At 32.9% G+C, this 12,671-nt stretch overlaps 2 protein-coding genes and 1 long non-coding RNA gene across 7 annotated transcripts in view; 1 reads left to right on the top strand and 2 right to left on the bottom strand.

The window, feature by feature from the left end:
• LOC149477027 (putative Ras-related protein Rab-33) overlaps positions 1-12,671 on the bottom strand; it is an 85,948-nt gene that overhangs the window by 20,667 nt on the left and 52,610 nt on the right. The gene's annotated exons all lie outside the window — the stretch shown is intronic.
• The window catches only part of Ubr1 (Ubr1 ubiquitin ligase), a 53,483-nt gene that overhangs the window by 1,106 nt on the left and 39,706 nt on the right, over positions 1-12,671 (top strand). The gene's annotated exons all lie outside the window — the stretch shown is intronic.
• Positions 3,981-5,490, bottom strand: LOC149477029 (uncharacterized). The gene is made up of 3 exons (XR_016317749.1): positions 5,338-5,490; positions 5,150-5,211; positions 3,981-5,075 (listed from the first exon to the last, which is right to left on the bottom strand). It is a non-coding gene; the product is annotated as an uncharacterized LOC149477029 (long non-coding RNA).

The raw sequence follows: 12,671 nt of genomic DNA, 5'->3' as shown, positions 1-12,671 counted from the left end.
TTAATATAACTTACAAAAACATGTATTCAACAGCAATGTTTTTATCTCAACCAAAACATATGGGCATATTGAATTATTTTATATTTTTGAAATATTTATCTTATTATATGTATCTTAGAAGAATTTAAAGCATTTTATAATTGCATTCTGAATTTTTTTTTGTGGCATGAACTCAACTTCTACACTACTACAGCTAATATTATTAGTATTTCATAGTAATGTAGTATGTACATAATGAAGCAAGCCAAATTCTCCCAATCATATGTTACTCTGTCAAGAGGTAACTTTCTACTTGGGAAAGAAATTTAAAAATATGTTCTGTAGTTTTTGTCTTGCAACTGTACAAATGCATATACTACAATTTCTCAGACCTACCCGATATTCTTAATACAAGGAGATATAATACAATACTACATACAGTCCTTAAATTCATTTATTTTTTAAGTAATCTTCAAAATATGTAGGCGCTCTTTTTTTCTCGAGATAAACGTTTGATTTTGTCACGATAAAAGTGGTTTATCGCAGATAAAACCAAAACTAAAAGTAATTACACAAAATGCTCTGACAAATATCTTGCAAATGTTTTAATATAATTGTTTATGAAAAAAAAAATCATAATAAGTATTACCATGTCAAGTAGAAAACGTAAAAGTGTGAAAATTAGAGCTAACTTGGTGATTTTTTTTTATCGAGTAAATTTTAATATTTTATGTTTTTGATTAAACAGAATCGTTGAACATATCATCTAGTTTGATATATACATATTTTATTTTTTAGATTTGGTCTTGCATATTACACGTATCATCTAATAGAAGATTGGTTATTTTGCTTTATGCGCCCCCTTAAGTAGATAATAATAAAGTCAATATGTAAATGCAGAATAAAATATTTCTATATTATTTTAATATTATGTTAATATACTAGTTTATCTGGATCTTTGACTGCATATATCAAAATTATTATCATCTCTAAAGATAATTATTTTTTAATATCCATTCACAAATTTTATAAATTGATTGAAACTAAGGAAAACTTCTATGCATGTCTGTCACATCATGCCTTTAGAATAAAGTTGCTTTTTTTATTATTTTATTGACCATGTCTTAGGTCCTTCATCTTATCAATGAGAGTGCAGAACATTTGTAGTTATTGCTGAAAAGAAAATTATATAAATCTTGTAGCTTGCTACTTCATATTTCTTTATATTGCTTCATTTTAATTATTCATCTTATACAAGTTATTGTTCTTTGGTAAAACTCTATTGGGATTAGTCAGCAAATTGAGGTCAATATTGCATGTAGGAATAAAATAATATACAATTATTTTAGTTAGAGCGGCCGTACATGGGCGGCTCGAGCACTTAACGGCTGAGTGACGTACACGGACTACTCAAACGGTCGCTACAAACCGCGCAGTTGACGGCTTGAAGCGGTCGCGACGGCTCGAGCAGTCCGTGTACGGCAGTGAATGAATGTCTATAGTTCACCGCGCGGTCGCGGCTTCAAGCCGTCTGTCTCAACTGCTTGAAGCGATCCGTGTACAGCCCTTACACATCTTTTAATTTATACAGTACCAAGTTAATAACATAATTGCACAATTTTTCCAAATGTTAAATTATAAGATGAGATAAAAAATTTAAATTGATTAAAGCCAATGTGTAGTTTAAGTAAACATTATTATTGCATCACATTATGCATAATTTTTTAGCGCTTTATATATTTTGTTATCCATGTTGAAGTTTCCCTGAATATTATCACTAAGGAACATATATTATGTATTTTTATTTGATGCTTGTTGTTATGGCGCTAAGCTAGTTAGGTTAGTTTATTTTAACCAGTTTGTTGTTAGAAAAGCATTTAAAACTGACTATGAAAGACAACTTTAAAAGAAATGTAGTGTAGGAGAGTATACTTACTAGAATGTCTATATAAAATGCTTTATCACACATATTATTTTATTTTTGATTAATTTGCTATAACTTTCGCCAAGAACATAATATAGGTATAGTCTTAACCTTTATGTCCAACAAAATTTTAAAATTTTTGAAGTCAGATGTTCAAGTGACCGTTACATATTATGTAACTAGAAAGTTCCATCTACTTCTTCATTTATGAATCACAAGGTGCTTGGCTTCATGGAGGAACTCGGGTGGTTTCAGTTTTAGCTAGTTTCCCCCACCTCCCTCTCTCACGCAAAATAGGCGCTTGACAGTTGACGTCGAGTCGCGGAGAAATGCCCGAATATATCATGTAATGAATATATCATGAATCATGATCTCGATGTCATAACAGTTTATAGTCTAGTAGACTTCAGTGTAACCTCATTTGCGGTTCAATAAACACATTCAAGGTTACGTCTGTAAGGGTGAAATAGAATAAGAAACAAGTTTTTATTTAACATATGAATAATTATTTATATATGGACAAGTGTTCGCAATTTGCTTCGCCTTATGCCCGGAAAGGTCGTTGCCTTGACCTTTTAGAGGTGACGATAAAAAAGCGGAAAAACTAGGAGGTTGTGGAATTTGGCGCGCTTTTCCCTTGTTCTAATTGGTTCAATTTTTTAGCCCAAAATACAAGGCTACCTTATTTTTTTTTAATGCACTTGTAATTAAATTTATTTGGTAGTTTCTATTATAATTATTCTGAAATATAGGCATTCCAATTTACCACACAAGAATATATCGTAAAGACGTTAAAATTACCACAAAGAATCATGTGAATTGTAGGTACCTATTCCATTTATGGTGAAACTATTTATTTATTTATAACACTTTACTATGCTAGTTATACAAATTACTTAAAACTAAAACTTATAGCTAAATTAGCACAGAGGGCGGCCTTATCACTAAAGAGTGATCTCGAAACTATTTTTAAAAGAGACATTATTAGTTCGATTAATTTCGAGTGCCTAATTGTTAATAATTGGCACGTTATCTCGCATAATCAAATTGTTTTATTTGTATACCATGACCTCTAAACCATTCGGCGTCGGTCACGTACATGAAAATGGCGACGAAAAATAACAAAATAACGATAATCTTAAGTACAATGACTGTGTGACCTACTGAGAGGAGACTAAGAGGTTATTGACTTGATAAGATAATGCTTGAAAATAATATTAAAACTATGTAGGGGTGTATATTCCTCTTACACAATAATAAGTAATGCCATGGACCAAAAACTGTAATGCCTAATAAGAATCAGTTATCTACAGGTTGTATAGGTCGCGTCATGTAAAAAGAACGCTGACGGTTACGCTGCGCATTGGCGATTTATTGGTCTATTTGGTGTTATGAGGTGGTATAAGAATAACAAATATGTAGTTGCGAAGCCACGACTCGAGAGCCTACTTCAAAAATAAAATAAGTAGTAAATAACTTTCGTGCTAAACTCGATACATGCCAAAACACACCCCATCACTTTCATCCAGCGTTCTTTTTACATGATTCGCGTTATAGAAGCTGTAACATTTTAGTATGAAGCAAACATTTGATTACTGTTTAATGTTTATAAAATTAAAATTCTACACCTGAATATTTATTTAAAACTAGTGAAAAGTACGTACTCGGTACTATAGTCTATCTATACAATTTTGTAAACAGCGTGTAGCGCCGCTTTAAGACGATACACAAAAAAAAATCCACTGCTTGGCGGGCGGAGTCTAATAGCTCGCTATCGCGAACGCCGGTGTGCGCGAAGTCATTCTTGCAAACTCGCCGCGCTGCCGCTGGCCGACTCGGGACAAACATGTATGGAGTCGTCATACAGTTATAATATTGTTATACATTTATAATTTATTCAATTGTTGATTTATTGGTTTTATTTTCTTGCTTATAAACAAATAATCTTCTTTCCAACAACTACTTAGACATTATTAATAATTATTATTATTTCGTAATGTTTACTTTATTACAAAATAATACAGGTTATAAATAATCTTTAAAATAACAAAAAATATTGTTACTCTGAAAAAATGAAATGGTACTCAATAACGCGGACTACTGAATTGATTTAGATAGAATTTGATGCTGACGTAGATATTACATCATGCCCAGAAATGAAAGGTACTATTTCTGAAAGAAGTTATAAACCCTAATTCTTCTCAGTCAAAGTCAAGAGTGGAAGATATCACTAATACAGTAAAACTGATGCGAAACTTTGGATGTTAATTTGTATATTTTTTTGTTAGTTGTTACTTAATCACGTCAAGACTACATTACCAATTTTGATAAAATATAGCTAATTGCCTGGATTTACACATAGGATACTTTTTATCCGAACTGAACACTTCTGTGGGATAAAACAGGATTCACGATATAACCTAATTCCACGCGGGCAAAGCCGCGGTCGGAATGATATTTTTTTAAATAAAAAAATTGTTTAAAAAAAAACACAAAATATATTGTCGCATGTATTTATTTTTTGCACTCTATTATAATTGTAATTATTCATTACAAATAATCAAAATAAAATAGCCAGAACAAAGTTAGGCCCTGGTAGGGTAGGTAGGCAGGTACAGCAATGTGAGACGAACACTGGCTTATTTATACCAATAATAATGTATTATAAACATTAAATTAAGTTTACTTTCTAACAACAAAAATACATAATATTAGCTAATGTGAAAGCGAATCAACCAATCATCCCACAAAAATGAAATGTGCACACAAATATTCATCCAAATCGGTTCATGTCATTAGGAGGAGTGACTGCAGCGCCATCTTCCGGGCCCAATTGTGTTTCCAGATCACCCAGGAACTCAATTTAATATACTTACACAAAATTTTTCGAAATGAAAACTCACATTACTATGTAAATATGAATATGAACCTGTTTTATTACTAAGCAATTTCCCGCACAGGTGTAGTAAGTATAAATGAAATAAATATCAACATCAAATTCTTTATACAACATACTTATCTACCACCTTCTAAGAAATGTAATTCTTGAAATTATTTCGTATTTTTTTTAAATATAATACTACTCCAATGAGCTCCTGTTCCATATTATGTCCGCCATACTTCCACTAAGTTCACCATGATTTTTTATTTCTTTGCACTTTGTTGCTTTTTGCTAAAAATGGAATCATGCGATAAAACCAGTAGAACGTTGATAACATACATTTTTGACTGAATAAAGGTACTTACGAAGGAGTGGGTTCACATTGTGAACAATCAGTGGGTTTATTTTCCTTCTGGATTCCGGATTTCTGAAAAGATTATCTATGCTATAAATGAAAAAATCTTACACATTCGTTATGTACTTAAAACAGGGGTACATATCAAACATCGTCTATAATACAATTATCATCAAATTTAAAATAAAACCAACTTACTTCATTAATTTGTTCCAATTGTAAGCATTCTTTTTCCTCCAACCTTTATGTTTCTTCTTCTTATTTTCTTTATTGTCCCCATTTGTCTCATTTTGTCTTATCGTGTTGTCACCCTTTTTTACGATTGCGCGAGCGACACAAGTTCCCCGTGTGACGGCCGTAGCGGGAATGACCACAGAGCAAGTAATATAGTAAGAGACGGCACTCAGTACTTCGATTTCGAGCTCACGCACACATATGCATGTATTACTTAGGTCAAATCTTATGTACCAACCTATGAAAAGTTTACGTCAAACATGACCCACATTGCTGCCAACATTTAAAAAGTAGACGTTGCTAGTGATGTCTCTTTGTGAGTGCTAGTATCGATAAAACTTCATATCGATATCGATAAAATTATCGATGCTGGGTAACAACACTACTAATTCTCATCCATATATTCAAATTTATAGGAAATTAAAAATAAAACAACAATGTAGATCAATAAGTTTATTATAATATTAATTATATAATAACATTTTTATATAATATTAAAACACTATTATCAGCAAAAATGGATAATTCCATTTGAATTTTACTGAATATCTTTATTTAGGCCTGTAGAACTGAATTCGGCTGAAATATTATGTGAATACAACTAGATTCACATTTTATACTTTTCCTTGAAATATTTTGCGGGATTTCTATTAAATCTCGTTCTAAATTTCGATACCAATATATCGTTGCCGGTCGGATCGCCATATTGGAATTGTATATGAAGAAGCCGTTGTTTTCTTTGGACATAATAATATCTCCTCCAATTGATTCTACATGACGTGTTAGAGACGTTACTCATAAATTTTTATGTAATTATTATGTTTTATCTTCCTTAGAGAACAGTCATTGGGTACATATTGCAAATATTTAGTCACAAATCACAATTATTATTATTACACACAAAGATTTTAACATTGTTTACACAATATAACACTTTTTCTTCTTTTTTCACTTTTGGCAGAAATATTACAAATTAAAAAATGTACTGTACATTAACTGAGTAGGTAAATAACAAAATTTACGATATACGAAGAACAAACTTTGTTTAACATCCACCAAAACAATAAAATAAAACGCCATTTTGAATTCAAATTTCAAACAACAAATCAACATCAAGACGTTGTCTATGCTTAAGTCTTAACCATTGACAAGAAATTGAAGAAAGAAAGAAATAATTTATTAATGTACTAGCTTAAAATTAAAATGTACAAAAATAAGGTTTAAAAAAAAAGAAGAAATAATAATAAATAATTAAAACTAAAATATTAAATCTTTTCATATATGATTACATCGGAGAGGCCAACATTAGAAATATTTTTATTTTTTCTAAATGTTGGCAAGCCAGACTTGACCTTAGGTCTTGGAAAAGTACAAAATAATTTGAACTCTATGTCAATTGAATGAAGTTTAAAATTGCTTGATAATGGAAGCCTAACCAAAACGATGTTCTAAAGTGTCGACCCACTGGGAATGACTCGTGCAGCGATCGGGGTAGGAAGCAGTGTTGCCAACTTTATTTTCTAGAGGATCGTATCACACACTAGGGAAAATCGTATTTTACCAAGAATTCTAGAAAAAAAATAGTACGTTTTAAAAAATTCAATGAAACTAAGTACAGCAAATTATTTAAATAAGAAATGTAATTGTACTTTTTAATAGAATGAAATACAAAGTTTTAGATAGATAAAATTTATCTATTATAATTAAATCACTAATTATTATTATACTAGCTTTCCGCCCGCGGCTTCGCCCGCGTTTTCAAAGAAATACCTGTTCCCGTAGGATTTCCGGGATAAAACCTATCCTATGTCCTTTCTCGGGTATCAAAATATCTCTATACCAAATTTCATGCAAATTGGTTCAGTAGTTAAGGCTTGATTGAGTAACAGACAGACAGACAGAGTTACTTTCGCATTTATAATATTAGTATGGATTACACAGCAGTGCCATGTATGGATATAAATTAAAATATCAGTCGCTATCAGAGTCAATACACGCAACATCAGATGCAAGAGTCGAAGAATTTATTCTTTTGTACTTAACTACTTAAATTTAATTTGCACAACATGTTGCTGGATGGCTGGAAATCGATACATGATCCTGATTCCTTAAAATGTTGTGCAGCCAACAAAGTTCCATTCACTGTATCTATCATTAATTTATTTCGAATTTCGAATTTGAAATTGACGTGACTGAATACTCGATCGCATTCGAAAAAAAGTTTAATGCTCGTTCAAGTTTAAAAATGGTTGGATGAGTGCATTATGAATAAAAAAAAAGTTTAAGGCTTGTTCAAATCTAAAAGATTGTTATTGTTTTTTTATATCAACAAATAAAATTAATCGGAATTTTTTTTTTCCATGTTATTCTAATATTTGAAAAGATCGTATATTTTGCGTACGATTAGGAATTTACGATCGTACATCGTACCAAAGCCAAAAAGGTCGTATAAATACGATTTAAATAGTACGGTTGGCAACACTGGTAGGAAGGTACAGGGCGGCTCTCACTATATTGGCTGGTCGCGCGCTAATTTCAAGTATTTCTTGTTTATTTCAAAACCATCGCATATTTCAAAATTCTAAATCGGTAGACGTATAGGTTGTATATTTTATAGTTAATATCCAAAAAGTCGTAACTTTACGTTTGTTATTTTGAAGATGCCAGAGATTATAAAAAAATAACAATGAGAACTTTGTATTTTTTTTCTATCGAGAAAATATCATGGAATCATGTTTCTAAAACGGTAGACGTATTGTGTTACTATTGAACTTTCTTGTCAAGAATTTTCATCACGACAACTTTAATAATATAAAAATTACGAAGGTTTAAAAAGGGCCGTAAATGTTAGAAAAATTAATTCATCACCTTAAAATAAATTCTTTCTTTAGCCTATATCGTTTGCTATTTTTTCCCGCGTGAAATGAAAAACAAACATGCCGCTGCTTTACACGTTTCGTTATGAATAACGAATAACGGCCGTTGGAAACGAATTTTACACTCCCACGCAATAGAAGCTCTCAGTATAAAAATAATATATATCACACGTGAATCGAAAATAATTTTCTATCGCGTAAATGTTTGTTTTGGCAATCGAACCCGGGACTTCGGATCTAGTGGGTGATTTTGTTCATTTCATTAATTGTGAGTATGTTTTTTTAATAATGTTAATATTTAATTATACAAAATAACCTCAGTGTAAATGACGCAATTTGTGCCTGTCGTGCAGTTTCTCGAAGTAATAATTCGATATGAATGCGGTTTTTTATAAATCGAAATCGAAAGTCTTATCGAGATAATATATTTAGTTATGTTATATTGTAACTAAATATATTATTACGTCTGGACTAAACTACAACAACAATTTGGATAAAATTTGGGGAGAAGTTAACGTTTCAGGAGAGAGTTCTTATTTTCAAATTTTAACCCTTGAAGGGTTGAAATAGGTAATGGAAGAACTGCCCTTGGTTTTGTCCGCAGGTGAAACCGTGTTTAACTAATTTTAATAATTTAAAAGTTGAAAAGTTAAAAGTTGAATGCACTGTAAAGGAATAAAACAGCACCCTGACGAGCAGCGCGCTTCCACCTCGGCGACGGGCTTCTGCCCCAGGTGTGGGGGGCAATGCAGTCATTCTACTAAGTGTCCGGCTATTTCGGTGCAGTGTTTTGTGTGTGAAAATTATGGTCATTTTGCTAGAATGTGCAAAGTAAAAAAAAGTGTTAGAAAGTTACACGATATTAGTGTGCTAGAAAATTACGTGGACGAAAACTGTGAGTCATTTTAAGCTATTGCATAGCTTCTATCGCGGGCCTTGAGCGCGGGGACCGAATCGAGAAATTCCGTAACGAAAAAATCTCACGCTCCCCACTCCGACGGACACGGAGGTGTGGCTTAAAGGCATGCTATACAATAGCTTTACCGCGGCAGTCCCCGAGTGCCACACGTCTTATTTTTTATATCCGTTCTTAATAATGTCTGTGAAATCAATTATTGTTTGTCAAATTACTGGTTTGAGATTCTGATAGGCGAGTACGGCCCTGAGAAATTTAAGTTGGATTCTGGGGACGATGTTTTGTCGTATAAACGATTCTTACAATTAGGATATAAGACTGATATTTTAACTATTAATAATAACATAAAACTTCAATCCTATAGCGGTGATTGTATTTCCATTCAGGGAACTTGTTATTTAAAATGGTGGCATAAAAATATTCAATATGAATTAAAATTTGCAATCGCTGATATTGGTTGTCAAAGCGTGTTGGGATTAGTTACAGGCGTGTTTAATCGTATAGGAGCTGGCAACGTTGACAAGAGAGAATTTTAGTATAGTTGGTTCTTTGATATACTGTTTCTCTTCCTATTTCCATCAACATTATCAACCATCAAGTAATTTCACTTATTTCGATGACATTTTAATTATTTTGAAATAGAAAATTGCGTATGGCACCTATTTAACAACGAAAAAAACGTCTTGCAATAAAAAATTATGTCTGATGGATCTATCTAAAGGCAAAATATTAAAAATTACGCGTTAATAAATGATTTTAAATTACGGATATTTTCCTGTGCGCACTAATAAACGCAACCACTACCGCCAGCCAGACAGCCCGGATAGTCCGGGATACATCGCCCATTTTTGCAAGTGATTACTATCAAGCTAATTTTTCGTGAGTAGCTTTATTTTGATGAGATGCCCAATAATTTCATGTACGAAACTCTCGATTGTGGTAGCTACCAGAGGAAACAAGGATAAAATATTTTGATTTGATGGTTCTCAAATATTAATTACTAACTGAATGTTTTTTTTTGTTCAATCTCAAGATAATTATCTAAATTATTCGAAAAAATATTTGTCCTACAAAATCTATGGTTTGATCAAAGAGTCCCCCTTTCCAATGTGTATCGATAACGAAGTCATCATAAATGATTAGTAACCAGCTGATTTTTTTATTTTCACTTATTTAATACTTATATAATTCAACAGACATATTGTCCTACAAATTGCGTAATAAATATTTGGGAACCGTCAAATCAAAAATTTTTATCCTTGTTACCTCTGTAAGCTACCACAATCGAGAGTTTCGTACATGAAATTATTGGGCATCTCATCAAAATAAAGCTACTCACGAAAAATTAGCTTGATAGTAATCACTTGCAAAAATGGGCGATGTATCCCGGACTAGGACTCTAACCGAACTAGCAAGAGAAACAGTATATCAAAAACCCAACTATACTAAAATGACTTTTTTTAAAACGTTACTATAGCTCCCGTACCATAATGTTAGGATTAATTAAAAGAATTCATTCTTTAAATATATCGGGAAATGAAGATTTATTTAGCGGATTGGGATGTTTACCGGGTGAATATCATATTGTTGTTGACAATAGCATAGCACCGGTTATATTTTGTGCGCCACGTAAGGTGCCTTTAGGTTTGCGTGATAAGTTACAGGGGGAGTTAGATAGAATGTTATAATTAGGCGTGATAAGGAAAGTGTCACATCCCACTCCGTGGGTTAATGCGTTAGTTGTTGTGGCTAAAGAAAAACGGTAATCTACGTGTATGTTTAGACCCGCGGCCTCTTAACAAAGCAATAAAACGATCACACCTTCAATTGCCAACCATAAACGAATTAGCTTCTAAAATGAATGGCGCGAAATTCTTTTCAGTTCTCGACGCGAATTCTGGATTTTGGTCAATAAAATTAGATAGTGAAAGTGCTGATTTGTGTACATTTACACCGTTTGGACGGTATCAATATTTAAGATTGCCTTTTGGCTTGAATTGCGCCCCTGAAATTTTTCATGCAATAATAAAACAATTATTTGAAGGTCTCGACGGTATCGATTCATTTATTGATGATATAATCTGCTGGGGATCTACTAAGCAAGAACATGATATAAGGTTGAATGCATTATGTAAGAGAGCTAGAGAAATTAATTTAAAATTTAATAAAGATAAGTGTCGAATTTGCGTAAATGAGGTCAAATATTTGGGTTACATTTTTAATAAAGACGGGATGAAAGTTGATACAGAGAAGGAAAGGTCTAAAAAGGTTTTTAGGAACGACTAATTTTTATACAAATTTATTCCAAACTAGCGGTCCGCCCCGGCTTCGCCCGTGGTACATATTTACGTTTTCTCTACATTAGAACCATCCTCGTACTTCAAGGAATATAATAAAAAAAGAATTATCGAAATCGGTTCAGCCGTTCTCGAGTTATGCGCTTACCAACACATTTTGCGATTCATTTTTATATATAAGAAGAAGATTATTCTGAGCATATCTTTCCGTTAACCAGATTCTTAAAATAAGTTTGAAAAATCAGATGTTTTACGCGAAGTGACAGTAGTACCCACCTCAACGCTTCGCTTATGAGGCGTGCAAAAAAGATTTATCGTGGTGTTGGGATGACCGATTTAAAAAAAATAATTAGCGCGGCTCCCGTGTTGGCATTGTTTGACGTAGGCAGCGACGTAGTGGTGTCGGTGGATGCGAGCAGCGTGGCGCTGGGCGCCGTGCTGCTGCAGCGCGGCCGCCCCGTGGAGTGGAGTACCTACGCGTCGCGCACGCTCACCGATACTCAAACTAGATATGCTCAAATCGAGAAAGAAATGTTAGCTATCGTTTTGGCTTGTGAGAAGTTTCATCAATACATTTACGGTAAAAAACACATTTTATTTGAAACCGACCATAAGCCTCTCGAAAGTATTTTTAAAAAATCACTTAATTCAATCCCAGCACGCTTACAACGTATGATGTTAAAAATACAGGGTTACGATTTAGTAGTTACGTATAAACCAGGAAAATATATGTACATTCCCGATACATTGTCACGCGCGCCTCTTCCGGGTTTATATGATGAAAACATATGCACAGCAATTTTGAATCAACTTAAAATGGTTGTTAATAATATACCTATTTCTCAAAATAAGTTGACACTTATTAAACAGCTAAGGATGGGACACGGGAGCCGAGCTAATTATTTTTTTTAAATCGTTGAAACTTTTTTTATGACCGTCTTCCCAACACCACGATACATATTTTTTTAACAATCTGGTTAACGGAAAGATATGCTCAGAATAATTTGGAATAAATTTGGATACAAAATTAGTCGTTCCTAAAAACCTTTCTAGACCTTTCCTGTCCTTGGGCTCAGGCATCTCGACGATTGCTCTCAGCTTCTCTGTATCAACTTTCATCCAGTCTTTATTAAAACTATTTTCTGGATTCCAGGAAAACCCACCATCAAAATGAGTTACCAACGAAGAAACGATCGCCAAAATCGTCCT

This window comes from Colias philodice, chromosome 26 (assembly GCF_061535455.1).
Source record: "Colias philodice isolate Cphi_HAF_F1 chromosome 26, ilColPhil1 Martin Lab GWU primary, whole genome shotgun sequence".
NCBI lineage: Eukaryota > Metazoa > Arthropoda > Insecta > Lepidoptera > Pieridae > Colias > Colias philodice.
The sequence above is the reverse complement of the archived record's forward strand: the minus strand, read 5'-3'. Positions and strand labels throughout refer to the sequence as shown.